Genomic DNA, 14,857 nt, shown 5'->3' with positions numbered 1-14,857 from the left:
ACTAGCTGAGGGACAAAGGGACCCATGGCTTGGACCTCACTGACCCCGCCTTTAAAGAAAAGAACTAACACAACAGAACACCTGTGAGAAGATATCAGTGCCCACAGCCTGGCCCGTCTTTCTGCTCTCTCTTGGCATTTCCCAGGTCTTCCAGCCTGCCCCTCACTCACTTACAAACTGGGCAAGGGGCCGAGAGTGCTGTTTGAGGTAGCATGAAGGCCTCTGCCCGATACAGCCTGGGACCATGGTCTGTTGTCTCCAGAGCTTTCCAGCCTGGGCTGGCGGGGCAGTTCTTGGGAATCTGCAGTTTCCACTCCTGGCCTCATCCTTAGCCTTCCCCTCCCAGACCCTGGCAGCCAGTTAATCAGAGGCTGAGACAGAAGACAGACACGGAGACAAGCAGGAGGCTGTGCATTGTCCCAGGTGCTCTGGTTTCCCAGTAGGGTCCTGGGCCACTCTCAAACGTACCTGGAATTTAGGGAGGCTGATTTCCTCCTACATTCTGATTGGAGACTGGGAGGGAAATGGACTCGCATCCCCTGATCTACAGGGAAGAAAGAGCCAAGGGAACAGGGTTTGAGTTTCAGAAGGGGCTGTCACAGAGATGGAGACTTAAAAGCAAACAGAGCCACCAGCAGCGATGTTCTAGTGATAGTCATGGTAACGGACACTGCCGGAATCGTAGCCGGCATGGGGCCTGCTCCCGAGGCTCCAAAGTGGATGCAGTGTTTGCTGTTTTCCATTCCTCTTTGTCATTATTGTTGCTGTTTTAAATTCTTGGGGTTGTGAACACAGCAAGCCCCAATGCACGATGGCAACACACACATGCACCCCGAAATTCTCACATGCACACACAGATCCTTCTTTTTCTGGGTTCCCGACACACATGTTCTCCTGGAGCCCCAGGTGCACTCAGGAACATACAAACGTGTGCCAGACACAAAGACACACCCTGGGGTGCTCACGCAGAGACACAAGCGTCCTTTGCACACTCCTACATCTGCTTAAAAATATGGGACTATTATAGTCAGAGGTCAGCTGAGGACTTGTACCTGGGTCTCCTGCTGTTTTATTTGTGCTCCATAATCATGTTAACACCCTTACAGTTTTATCTGACATCTGCATGTGTGTATCCCTGCTCACTAGCAAGAACATGGCCCATGGAGGTCCTCATACCCAACATCTCACCCAGATGTGCCACACGCCTGGATGCCAAGTACATACAACTGACATATGTCTCCTTCCTTGACATGATTGAGCACTCACGTAACTGTGTGCAGCATCTGCTTCCGTAAATGTATGCTGTTGACCACAAACAAATGCCTGTTTGCCCACCATGTCTTACGCTTCCCTGGTGGCTCAGAGGGTAAAGAACTGCTTGCAGTGCAGGAGACCTGGGTTCGATCCCTGGGTTGGGAAGATCCCCTGGAGAAGGGAACAACTACCCACTCCAGTACTGTGGCCTGGAGAATCCCATGGACAGAGAAGGCTGGCAGGCTACAGTCAATAGGGTCACAAAGAGTCGGACATGACTGAGCAGCTTTCACTTCCTTTCACTTTCTTGTGTCCCCAAAAGGATGAAATAGTTAGATAGCATCACTGACTCAGTGGACATGAAGTTGAGCAAACTCCGGGAGACAGTGAAGGATAGGGAAGCCTGGCATGCTGCAGTCTATGGGGTTGCAAAAAGTTGGACACAACTTAGCAACTAAACAACAATAACAAAGGGTCTCTCAGTGCTATGAGGGCAGGCTGGGATGATCAAGCAGAGTTGCTCCAACAAAAAACTAACCAAGACACACTCCAGAGTTGCCCTCCTTACCTGGCCTCTCTCTCTCTCTCTCTCTCTCTCTCGCTCTCGCTCTCGCTCTCTCTCTCTCTCTCTCTCTCTCGCTCTCTCCATCAGCAAAACAGAGTACAGTTTCACTTGCCCCATGCAAGGGGGGAGAGTGAATGCAAACAGTCAGAGATGGGGCTTTGAGACCTGTGGGCTCCACAGCAGGCAAAAATGGGCAGCAATGTTGTACTAAAGCCAGTGCGTTTTTAAAAAATCGCGCACATCTCCCAAGGAGGCAGAAAAAATCAAAGCCTCGTCATTTAAAATCCCCACACAACAGAAGGAGAAATAAACACAGAGCTCTCAGAAAAGGCTGAGGCTCCCCCATGCCTCCCTCCCTCCCCAGAAGAAAAGACAAACAGAAAACAAATCAAAAAACAAATCTGGACTGAAAGGAGCAATTGTCGGATGAATAGCTCCGGGCTTGCTTCTCGCCCTGGGAAACTCGCTCCCCGACCAGCAGGGCAGGAATGAGAAGCACTCAGGTGGGAGCTGGTCGGAGGGGCTGCCTGGGTTAGGCTGATCCAGGTGGTGGGGGTCATGATTCCTGGGGAACCAGGTGGAAAGGTCACAGGCTTTAGAGGGAAACAGACTTGTAGATGTGGTCATGGTCTGTTGTTTGATGGTGTGTGAACTTGGACAGGGCACTTGGTCCTGGAGCCTCAGTTTTCTCACCTGTAAAACAGGGATAATGCAGGGTACTTATGCCCAAGCTTGGCTGCAAGGGTCAAATGCCCTCAGGATTCTAGAACAGGGGAGGTCTCCAGACTCCTGCCTCCAATCACAAATGCTTGCTTGTGTGCGTGCTCAGTTACTTCAGTCGCGTCCTACTCTGCGACCCCATGGACTGCAGCCCACCAGGCTCCTCTGTCCATGGGATTCTCCAGGCAAGAATACTGGCGTGGGTAGCCAGGCCCTCCTCCAGGGGATCTTCACAACCCAGGGATCAAACCCGCATCTCTATGTCTTCTGCACTGGCAACTGAATTCTTTACCACTAGCACCACCTGGGAAACCCTAGACACCTTTAAAGTACAAAGTTTGCCTTCACTCCTGGGGGAGAAAGATGTCTAAGGGGAGGAGAGAGTGACCGTAAGGGGCTCCCTCCTCCACACTATTGGTGGTCTTATCTGAAGACCCTCCGCTCCTCCTCCTGCTGGTGGGGGTCTCCTCACTTTATTTCTCTTGCCAAGAAGTGAATAGATCTTTCTTGTTCGCCTTCTCCATGCTTAGGAAGTGAAAGTCGCTCGGTCGTGTCCAACTCTTTGCGACCCCATGGACTATACAGTCCATGGAATTCTCCAGGCCAGAATACTGGAGTGGGTAGCCTTTCCCTTCTCCAGGGGATCTTCCCAACCCAGGGATTGAACCTAGGTCTCCCTCATTGCAGGTGGGTTCTTTACCAGCTGAGCCACGAGGGAAGCCCCAGGATGCTGGAGTGGGCAGCCTATCATTTCTCCAGCAGATCTTCCTGACCCAGGAATCGCACCAGAGTCTCCTGCACGACAGGAGGATTCTTCACTAACTGAGCTCTCCTGGCCCCATATGTAAGTCCCATGAGACCCATAGGTCTAAGACAGAATCTCTGCTCCTTGGTGCTGCAGTTTAACTGGGGAGAGCAGACCCTCGTCTGAGAAATATTAAAGCATCCTTGTATCAGTCATCTTGGGCTGCTGGAAGAAACTCCCACTGGCTGGGTGCCTAAACAACAGAAGTTTATCTTCCCACAGTTCTGGAGATGAGAGTCCAATATCAAGCTGCTGGCAAGTTCAAGTCCCGGTCAGGGCTATTCCTGGCTGGCAGACAGCCACCTTCTCCCTGTGTCCTCGTGGGACTTCGTCTCTGTGAGCTCACAGGAAGGGATTTCACAAGAAAGGAATTTCTGATATCTCATCCTCTTCTTAAGGATGCTAGTCTTATGGGACTGGGGCCTCATATCTATGACCTCACTTAACCTCCGTTTACCTTTTCATAAGCCCTCTCTGGTGGCTCAGACAGTAAAGAATATGCCTGCAGTGCAGGAGACCAGGGTTCAATCCCTGCGTCGGGAGGATCCCCTGGAGAAGAGAATGGCTACCCACTCCAGTATTCTTGCCTGGAGAATTCCATGAACAGAAGAACGTGGTGGGCTCCAGTCCATGGAGTCGCAAAGAGTCAGACACAACTGAACAACTAATACTAACTAACTAACTAAGCCCTCTCTCCAAACACATGTATGGACGTATATGGACACAATTCAGTCCATAACATGCCCTGTTCCTGATTCCATATGTCCTTGAAGCTAGATATCAGAAAACTGGCCAGTCCAGGAGAGGGTACCCCATGGCATGTGCTTTGGTATGAAAAAGCACAGAGCCTGGCGAGGAGAAAGCACTCAGATTTAATTCTCAGGTAATGTATGCCTGGCTAGCAAATGTGACCAGAGACAGGGGTTAATACCCGGACTTCTTCCCCTTCCAAGAAGACTAGACCTCAGTGAGCAGATGACAGAAAAGTCCAACCACTGGCTTATACAAAGAAGGGTGCTGGAAACTGAGCAGGAACATGAACCTTCCCTTGAAGAAGTGAATGTGCAACCACACATAGATTGACACCAAACATAGATAAACACAAAAAGGTGGCTATGAGCAAGCCCCCTTATCTATTAGGAGAGCTCCTACAGTTCTTCCACTGCCCAGATCAAATGCAATTCATCTACAGACCATTGTTGTCGTTGTTCTATCACTCAGCTGTGTCTGACTCTTTGTGACCCCATGGACTAAAGCATGCCAGGTCTCCCTGTCCTTTGCTATCTCCCAGAATTTGTTCAAACTCATATCCATTGAGTCAGTGATGCCATTCAACCATCTCGTCCTCTGTCACCCACTTCTCCTCCTGCCTTCAATCTTTCCCAGTATCAGGGTCTTTTCCAATGAGTTGGCTCTTCCCATCAGGAGGCCAAAGTTTTGGAACTTCAGCTTCAGCATCAGTCTTTCCAACGAGTATTCAGGATTGATTTCCTTTAGGATTTACTGGTTTGATCCTCTTGCTGTCCCAGGAATTCTCTAGAGTCTACTCCAGCCCCACAATTTGAAAGCATCAATTCTCTGGTGCTCAGCCTTCTTTATAGTTCAACTCTCACATCCATACAAGACTACTGGAAAAACCACAGCTTTAGCTATATGGACCTTTGTCAGCAAATGATGTCTCTGCTTTTTAATACACTGTCTAGGTTTGTCATAGCTTTTCTTCCAAGGAGTAAGCGTCCTAATTTCCTGACTGCAATCATCGTCCACAGTGATTTTGGAGCATAAGAAAATAGTCTGTCACTGTTTTCACTTTTTCCCCACATATTTGCCCTTAAGTAATGGGACTGGATGCCATGATCCCGTTATTTGAATGTTGCATTTTAAGACAGTTTTTTCCCTCTCCTCTTTCACCCTCATCAAGAGGCGCTTTAGTTCCTGTTCACGTTCTGCCATTAGAGTGGTATCATCTGCATATCTGAGGTTGTTGATATTTCTCCCAGCAATCTTGACTCCAGCTCGTGATTCATCCAACCCAGCATTTCGCATGATGTACTCTGCATATAAGTTAAATAAGTAGGGTGACAGTATACAGTCTTGACGTATTCCTTCCCCAATCTTGAACCGGTCCATTATTCCCTGTCCAGTTCTAACTATTGCTTCTTGGCCTGCATACAGATTTCTCAGAAGACAGGTAAAGTGGTCTGGTATTCCCACCTCTTTAAGAACTTTCCACAGTTTGTTGTGATCCACACAAAGACTTTAGTATAGTCAATGAAGCAGAAGTAGATGCTTTTCTGGAATTCCCTTGCTTTTTCTATGATCCAACAGATGTTGGCAATTTGATCTCTGATTCTTCTGCCTTTTCTAAACCCAGCTTGTACATGTAGAAGTTCTTAGTTCACATACTGCTGAAGTCTAGCTTGAAAGATTTTGAGCATTACCTTGGCATGTGAAATGAGGGCAACTGTATGGTAATTTGAACATTTATTGGCATCACCTTTCTTGAGACTGTAATGAAAACTGATTTTTTCCAGTCCTGTGGCCACTGCTGAGTTTTCCAAATTTGCTGGCATATTGAGTGCAGCACTTTAACAGCATCATCTTTTAGGATTTGAAATAGCTCAGCTGGACTTTTATCACTCCCACTAATTTTATTCGTAGTAACACTTCCAAGGCCCACTTGACTTCACAATCCAGGATGTCTGGCTCTAGGTGAGTGACGACATGAACAGAAGAGCCTGGCAGGCTATAGTCCATGGGGTAGTGAAGAGTCAGACATGACTGAGTGACTAACAGTTTCACTTTCTACAGGCCATCCTCTGCCCCAAACACACACAAACACACACATACACACCAGTCATTGTTTTGTATTCTGTGCATTCATGTGGTTGGTGCCAATCTTTTAACAGCATGATCAAGTTGCTTTTTTGGTCATTCTCACTTTATAGGGTGTAAGCTCCTTGAGGGAAAGAGCTTGTCCATCTGATTCACAAATTTCACTGCAGTATATAACAAGTGGAGCTTGGTAATAAGGTGGCCAACCATCCTGATTTGCCAGGGACTGAATGGTTTCCTAGGACAATGGACTTTCAGTTAAAGCCAAGAGTGAGTGAGTGAGTGAAGTCACTCACTCGTGTCTGACTCTTTGCGACCCCATGGACTGCAGCCTACCATGCTCCTCCATCCGTAGGATTCTCCAGGCAAGAGTACTGGAGTGGGTTGCCATTTCCTTCTCCAGAGGATCTTCCCGACCCAGGGACCAAACCTGGGTCTCCAGCATTGTAGGCAGACGCTTTACCATCTGAGCCACCAGGGAAGTCAAGAGAGTAGCAGGCAAACGGGAACGATCAGTCACCCTACCTGGCACATGGTAAGCATCTGGCAAATAGCTAATATGCAAATACTACAATAAAGAAGGAAACGATCCAGGAAATAGTTATAAAATGATGAAAGGGATGAGGGTGGTGATGGGAAGCACCCAAAAAGACTCCCCAGAGAAAAGGCTTTATTGGCCCGGGGAGGAAGATGCTAAAAGTAGATTTAATCCAAATCTTTAAGATCATCAGCTGGAAACACAAGAAGCTTTAAGAACATTTGAATACATTATGGTTCACAGGGACAAGCCAAAGTGTTTGGGTCTATCTATAACTTTTTTAAGACTGATGTATAAAATGACTATATATTCCCTAAAACCCCTCATAGAGACAGACCCTTGGATTGCCTGGCTCATGAGTTGAATTGCTGTTTCCATTCAGCACATAAATATTATCATAACAGCATTAAAAAGGAATTTTAAGGAAGGAAAATAAATTGCTCCTGTTGACTAAAGCCAGTCCAACAACTAATTTTCTTTTTATATATTCTCTTTTAGTCCTTGCTTATAATTCTACATAATTATAATCAGAGTGAACATACAAATTTGTATACCATTTTTTAAAAAACTATAGATTATGCAGCAAACATTTTCTATGTTGTTACATTGTCTCCATGGTTAGTTTTTTAATGGCAGTAGAATAGTCTATAACTCACTTAACACATTATTGACCAGAGACGATGTATTAGGGTCACAGGGGTTAGTTTCTGTGAAAATCCCTCTGTCAATAATGTGTTAACAAATCCCCATGGTTGACATTTAGATTGCTTCCAGTTTTCTACTAATAAAGACAATCCTGCTGTGAATATCTATGTGCACATTTCTTGTTCCTTCTTTTGTAATATTTCCTGAGGTTAAATTCCTACAAGTGAGATTACTAGGTCAAGGGATAGAATAATTTTAAGGCTTATCCTTTCTTTCACGAAATATTTATTGAACAGGGACTATGGGCCAGAGACGGTGCCAGGCACCGAGGATCCAAAGGTGAAAGAAGGAGCCAGTGTCTGTCATCCTGGGGGTCACAGGCAAGTGGGAACACAATCACTTAAGTGATACAGTTGGATACCTGCTGCCATTGTGATAGAAACAGACCTATGGGACCCTGGGCAATGACTTAAGTGCTGAGAAAGAGGGCGTGGTCAGGGTGAAATTTACTTGCAAATTACGTGGAACTCTTAGGAAATGTCAACCTGGTGGACAGGCTGGGGATGGAAATTCTAAATAAAAACAGCAAGATCCAAATGAGGACGACATGAGAAAATGTATTCTAGGAGTTACTGGTGGCTTGATAATGCTGGGGTCTAGGTGCGGTCATGGAGAGGGTTCCCAGGGGCTGATGAGGGGACAGGAGACCCAACAGGTTAGGCAGGCAGCCTGTACCCTGCCAACGAGTTTGTATTTTACCCTCAAGGTAGGGAGAAGTCAGTAATGGATTTTAAGCAGACTCTTGATACATTTTTACAAATCATTCTCTAAATTGTTTGTACGCAGTGACATCAAGAAAAGCTTTTCTAAAGTTGCCCTGTCCTAATTCTTTAGGGGATCCCTGGGTCTCTATTTCTGCCATAGGAAGGGGGTGGGGCAGGGAGGGAAGGAACCATGGCCTCTGGCCTGAGGCTGTAGTCGAATGGCTGTTACAGTTGAATGGAGATGAGCTTTACCCCAGGAGGAAGAGATGGAATTGCTGAAGATCTTCCAGGACTAGAAAAAGAAGCAAAGAGGGGGTTAGAATGAGATGTACTACTTCTGTCACCTCCCGCAAAATGAAGCTAACCAAAAATTCAGGCTCACTCTAAAGCCTCTTAAGCAGAGGCCTCCTGGTCCCCTTACGCTGCTCTAGAACCTTACCATGGGTAGCGTGGCTTAGTCACATTGACCAATGTGGGGAGATGGATGTGATTCCTTAATCTCAGAAGCCTGGAAGCTATTTGAACTTGCTGCCACTTGTTGACTGGGGCCCTGGAGAGAGCATCAGCCACTGGCCTTTCCTAGTGATCCCGTCTGCTCTCATAGCCCTCATTGTCCCCTAAATGCACAATGCCCATTAGTGACTCCGGGGCTCTGAACAATGCTCTTCCTTCTACTGGGATTACGCTTCTCTCTGTCTGTCTGGCTAACTCTGCCTTGATCTTCTGGATCTGAAGCCAGGCTCCATGAAGCCCTCTGAGCCCTCTAAGAGCCCAGCCAGCCCTGGACCCTGCACTTACAGCTTTCACTGTACTTGTCAACTAGGACATCCTTGGGTGGGTGTCTTGATCTCCCAGTAGCCTGTGAACATCTTGAAGGCATGGACCAAGCATTACTCATCTCTGATTCCAGTGCCCACCCAGAGTCTGGTACCTGCAGGTTCCAACTGAATTCTTAACTAATATTAGGTCATGTGACAAGCTGACTATGAGAAAGAGGAAAAGGGGAGGTGGCACAAGCACTCTCAGCTACAAAGGCCCCTGCGCTGTGTCATTCCATTGGGATGCATAAGAGATGCTTGGAGCCCCTGAGGATGCTATCTGTCCCTTTTTCTCTTGGCTACATCTTCTTCTCTCTGCCTCCTGTTACCTTCCCCTCAGCTCCTAAAGACGCGATTAGGCACCCACCCCAGGTTTCTGTCTGCTCACCTTTCTCTCCACCCTGGGGCTGGAAGAAGCTGGGCCAGCAGCACAGTTTCCCTGCCGACTCTAATTCCTGTCCCTTATTAAATTCAAGGCTGATTTGGGCTGTGTGAGCTTTCCTGGACCACCTGCTGTCTGACCAATTCCTTTTCTTCTTCTCCCCCTGGTGACTAATAGCTGCTCTTTCCTCCCTTCGGAGTCTCAGGATCTCCTCTCCCTACTCCTCCCTACCTGTTCAGACCCCCATGGCTCCCCGAAGCAAGGATCTGCAAAGCCAGGCCTTGCCCTCCAGGCAGCTCCTTTGGGGCCTGGGGTTCCTCTCTCCAGGGAGGGGCTGCTGAGAAAGGAGAGCATGGCTGGGAGGGGGATGGAGGCCAAGGGAAGGAGTAGGGGGGATAGAGAGGCTGGGGCTGCCAAGCAACCAGGAGAAGCTTCTGGAAAGGGAGGTAGAGCCTGAGAAGGATGAAAGCCTGGGACAGATAATAGAGCCCCAGAGCAAGAAAGGATGGAAGATGGGAGATGAGACGACAGTGTAAGCAAAGGGCACTGAAGGGTGTCAGAGAAGAAGGCAGCTCGGTGAGGCTGGGAGCCCGAGACAGCAGAACTGCAACAAAACAAATGTTCACACTTGAGGACCTGCAACCTCCTGTCGTTTTCAGAGGCATAGAAGCACCTTGGAATGAGCACAGAAAGCCCTGCTACGTGGGTGAGCAGGGTGAGCCTTGGACCTGGGCTTCAGCCACAGAACCCAGCTCTGGGCGCTCCCTGAAGGCTGAGTGTGTTGCACACACATATGCGTGTGCCCATGAGCCCACGGCTAGCTGGGAATTAGATCCCAACACTACCAGGGTCCAGGTTTCAGGCGGGTAACTGAGGAAACATAGATGGTGCTAATACCTTGGGCACCTGGCCGGGGCATAGGCACATCCGCCTCACAGGGAGCAGAGTATCACACCAGGTGTCAGAAGCTACGTGTTCGAATCCCACCCCTAGCCCTGGTCCTGGAACTAGTCACTGGGTGTCACTGAGCCTCTGTCCTCAGCCCTGTTCACAGCCCCAGCTCTGCGGCTTGTCATAACTGGAGAAAAACGGGTATAGAAACGCTTCCCAAATGGCAAAGCACTCCAGAAACAGGAAGCTGATTTTCCTCTTTCCGGCCAGGCGATCACAGGACGGGGCAGAGGGAGACCTCGGACACCCCAGGCTGCCTGCGAACTCCGTGTGGGTGAGTCTCCCCCCATTTTTGCTCCAGTCAATCCGAATTTTTCTCCATTCCACCACCCCCCCACGCTCCCCCCCTCATCTCTCTCTCTCTTACCCCTGGGCCTTGGCACATTGCTCCTTTTGTCTGGATGTTTTCTCGCCTTCTCTTTGCTCAGCTGAAACAACGACTCACCTTCTGGTCTCTGCTGAACTGTGGCTTCTTCCAAGAAGCCTTCCCAAACTCACCAGTGCTCATGAGTTCAGCGTGGCTGCTGCATTCATGGAACCCTGTGTTTCTAGGAGTGTGTGAGAGAGAGACAGTGTCTGCATGAGGGGGAGGTGGCTGAGTCTCTCAGTCCTAATTATAGCCGACTCCAGGCCCCGGGACCAGCGTGGAGGATGGCCACAGCCGCGCGTGGGTGCCCGGCCACCTGGCTACCAGCTGCCACTCTCTCCACGCTTTTGGGGAGAAGCCACAGGAGTCTGAAATGTTTTCTGGGTCACCGCCTAGCACCTGGTCTCTCCCTGAGCCCCCAAACCCGCCTTCGCCTATTCACAAGGAACGGTTGCCATGGTGGTGACTCAGCCTTCCGGGCCCCCTGAGGGGGAGGCCCTGGGCTTTGGGGACCCCAGGCGCCCTGGCAGGGGCACCTCTGCCTTTGTGAGCAGGGCTCTGGGTGACTCACAGGGGTGGGGGGACGCGCCTGCGTCCAGCTCTGCCTTCAGACACGCAGGACACGCTGAGAACTTGCCTTCCCCGGGTCCACCTCGCTTTCCCAAGGGAGGTACTCTGTCCCCCGGAACAGGGTTGCCAGGCCCTTCCACGGGACCGGGACTGGTTTATCGCCTCATTCAGGCCTCTGCAGATGTCACCTCCTCAGAGCAGCCCCCCTCCCGTACCCATCCCCCATCATTCTGTTTAAAACAGGCCCCCTTCCACTTCTAAATCTCCACCTGCTGTTTTTCTCATACCACTCAGTGTGACTGGGTCATAACCCTTTTTTGGTTTTGTGTGGGGGTTTTTGGTGTATCCAGTGTCTGTGTTCCTGCAGAATGAGAGCTAGAGGAGGGCAGAGATTTTGTTGACCTTGCTCCCACTACGCTAGCTGGTCTCCAGGAGCTTCTGCCCCTCCTCTGGTCCCTTCTCTGCCTGGCTCTGGCCTCAGGAGACTGATCTCTGGGCATTGTACCCAGATTCTCTTGATGACCAGCTCCTGACTGCGTTGTGGCCAATGTGGGCACCAGACAGAGATCAAAAGGCAGGGGATTCTTTCCCTTTGACAACAGGGATCTGGCAGGTTCGTCCCTCCACATCGTGGCTCTCACCAGACAGCCTCTCCCCTATGATTCCAGGCTCCCAAGCTACACTCAGTAACTCTACCACTTCTGGCTGGCCTGTGGTTTGGTTTCAGAGCCCTCACCAAGCTTCAGGGGCCCCCTTGACCCACTCACATCTCTGTAAGGAATCCTTCCACTGCCTCTTCTTCATCTGAACTACCTGCACTGAAACCATCTGCTGGGACTCAGACCCAACTCTGATCCAGTGGAACAAATATTGTTGAATGGATAATTTCAGGGCTTCCCTGCTGGCTCAGTGGTAAAGAATCCACCTGCCAATGCAGGAGACGTGGGTTCGATCCCTGGGTCAGGAAGATCCCCTGGAGAGAGAAATGGCAACCCACTCCAGTATTCTTGCCTGGGAAATCCCATGGACAGAGGAGCCTGGCGGGCTACAGTCCATGGGGTCACAAAGAGTTGGACATGACTTAGTGACTAAACAAACAAACAGAAAGATTGATTCCATGAATGGCAGGTGCCTCAGGCTGAGCCTCTCAGAAGCCCAGGCTCTGGTATGGAAGGACAGAATAGTAGGTGATAAGTTCAAGGCAGACATGGGCTCTCTGCATAGAACAGCACTCCAAATAATTCCCAGACCAAGAGCACCATTCATATTTTTAAAGGTTATGAGTAAGAAAATTCCAGAGTCTCCCTCAGTGGCCTGTTCTTATGACATATAACTCTCCCTGGCAGAAATATCTTCCTCATGTCTAACCCAAATCCCTTTTATTATAGTTGGAAACGCCTTCTTCTTGATCTAAAGATAAAGGTTGCATCTCTATGATATTATTCTAGGAAATCATTCCACTACATTTGCATGCAGCTTTCTAGTATCTTAATATACTAAATGAGAAAAGCAAAGAACACAAAATCTGAGTCCAGAAAAGCTGAAGTATTGGTTCTGGCACATTATGCTGAACAACTTCTGGCAACTCATTTAAGCTCCCAAATATCTTTTTGTCATCTATCAGTTGGGAATAATGGTGAGCCTGGCCCTACTCCTGCCTTGCCTTTATGAGCATCAGATGCAAAGACTGTGTCAATAACAAAGAATCCTATATTCAAATGTTAACTGATGCTCTCATCCTCTTCAGAATATTTAATCCCAGGATCTGCAATTGGGCTTCCATAGTGGCTCAGTGGTAAAGAATCTGCCTGCCAGTGTAGAAGGCATGGGTTTGATCCCCAGAGAAAGAAATGGCAACCACTCCAGTGTTCTTGCCTGGAAAATCCCATGAACAGAGCAGCCTGGGGGGCTACAGTCCATGGGGTAGCAAAGAGCTGGGCATGACTTAGAGACTGAACAACTACAATCTGGGATTGTCTTAATGTTATCTTTTTCAAACCCTCCTGAAACTGAGCCACACTTTCCTGGTATTGTCTGTACCTGGGGCATGGGATGGGGCGGGAGAATCACAGTTTCTCTTCCATGACATTGTTGTATTTGTGGTCCATCTGAGTGTGGTGGGAGAGACAGCAGTCTGACCAGGCAAAAGCCTTGGTTAGGATGCTTGATTTCCTAAGAGAATGCCAATTCTGCCACCTACTTGGTTGATTTCTGAAGGAGGTTTGCTACTTTGTGTTGACAACACAGAATGCCAACACTCTACACCTTCACTGGGAAACAAACTCAGATCGTCTGCTGCTGGCTGTTATGAAGAGCCCAGTGCAAGAAATAATCATCATGTGAGATTATCTGAAGGACATGCCGCCCAGCTACTCCTCTAGATATTCTAGATTTTTATCCCTGGATCAAGTCAGACAATCTAAGAACTGCATTTCTGGACCAAATGGCTTTGGCTCCTTGTGGAAGCAGATTTATTGACTTGTGTTTAGTCATACGGTTTGAAGTTAGCACCGAAGAAATGCTTGAAGGAAAAGCTCTGAGTCTAGCTATTATGTTTAATGGAAGAAGGGTATTTTTCAAATTGCTTGTGTGATTTCTCTGTTCCTTTTTGAAGTCCCATATGGGAAATCCTCAGTTTCAGCTTCTCCAGGGAAACTGGTCTAATTTTGACTAACGGACAATGCAAAATTCATCACTGATGAATTTTTGGCTTTCCTTTTGTCTTTGGTTGTTAGGAAGCTCAGTCCTTAGGGCATGAATTTCTGTGTTCTAGCTTTTCCTCAGTCTCATATTTCTTTTTCTCCTCATCTTCACTTTGTCCCAACCATTTATCTATGCTTTCTCTTATTGTGGTGTATCATTAATTTTTGTAACTCTTAAAAAAACAGACTGGTGGTTCAGAGTACTACGAAAATTTGGCAAAGGGATCAGACTAGTGTAGACAAAAGCAAAATAAAGATAAGCATCCACTGAGAGATGGGCAGTAGCACACTTTTTTTTTTCATTAACTTTTCACATATCCTTTGTGATTTACTGATGCTTTCTATAACGTTAGGTCCAACGGTTATAAAAGAAAATAATATTCATTAATTTAGCAAATATTTATTAGGATCTGCCAGGTGATAGACATATAATAGGAAACAACATGACTTCAGCCCTTGCCTTCCTGAAGCTTTACAGATGGCAGAGAATGCAAGTAATTTCACAAAAAACTACCTTCAGGTGTGAGGATCGTGTTCACCGGAGAAAGTACCAAGTGGGGAATCTAATTCTATCTGGATTCTGAAGGGTCTGCCTAGGGAAGGAATGTTTAACCTATCTGAACAGGGATAGGGAATTAGAGAAGCAAACAGGAGGAAGAAGGGAGGGAAGGGTGTCCCCAGAAGAATGAACAACATGTACAGATGTCAGGAGACAAAAGGAGTCATGTCCTCAGGTGAGAAGATAGGCAAACCTATTTTCATCTGTGAAATGGAATACTACTCAGTCATTAAAAAGAAAAACCTACTGATACACACAACTTGGGTAGATCACAAAGATAATACTGAGTGAAAGAAGTTGTTCTCAGAAGGTTATATGCTATATGTATGATTCCATAGGTATCCCGAAGAAAACCACAGTGATGGAGAACAGATTAGTGCAT

This window comes from Odocoileus virginianus, chromosome 10 (genome assembly GCF_023699985.2).
Source record: "Odocoileus virginianus isolate 20LAN1187 ecotype Illinois chromosome 10, Ovbor_1.2, whole genome shotgun sequence".
Lineage (NCBI taxonomy): Eukaryota > Metazoa > Chordata > Mammalia > Artiodactyla > Cervidae > Odocoileus > Odocoileus virginianus.
Note: the sequence above shows the minus strand (reverse complement) of the source record.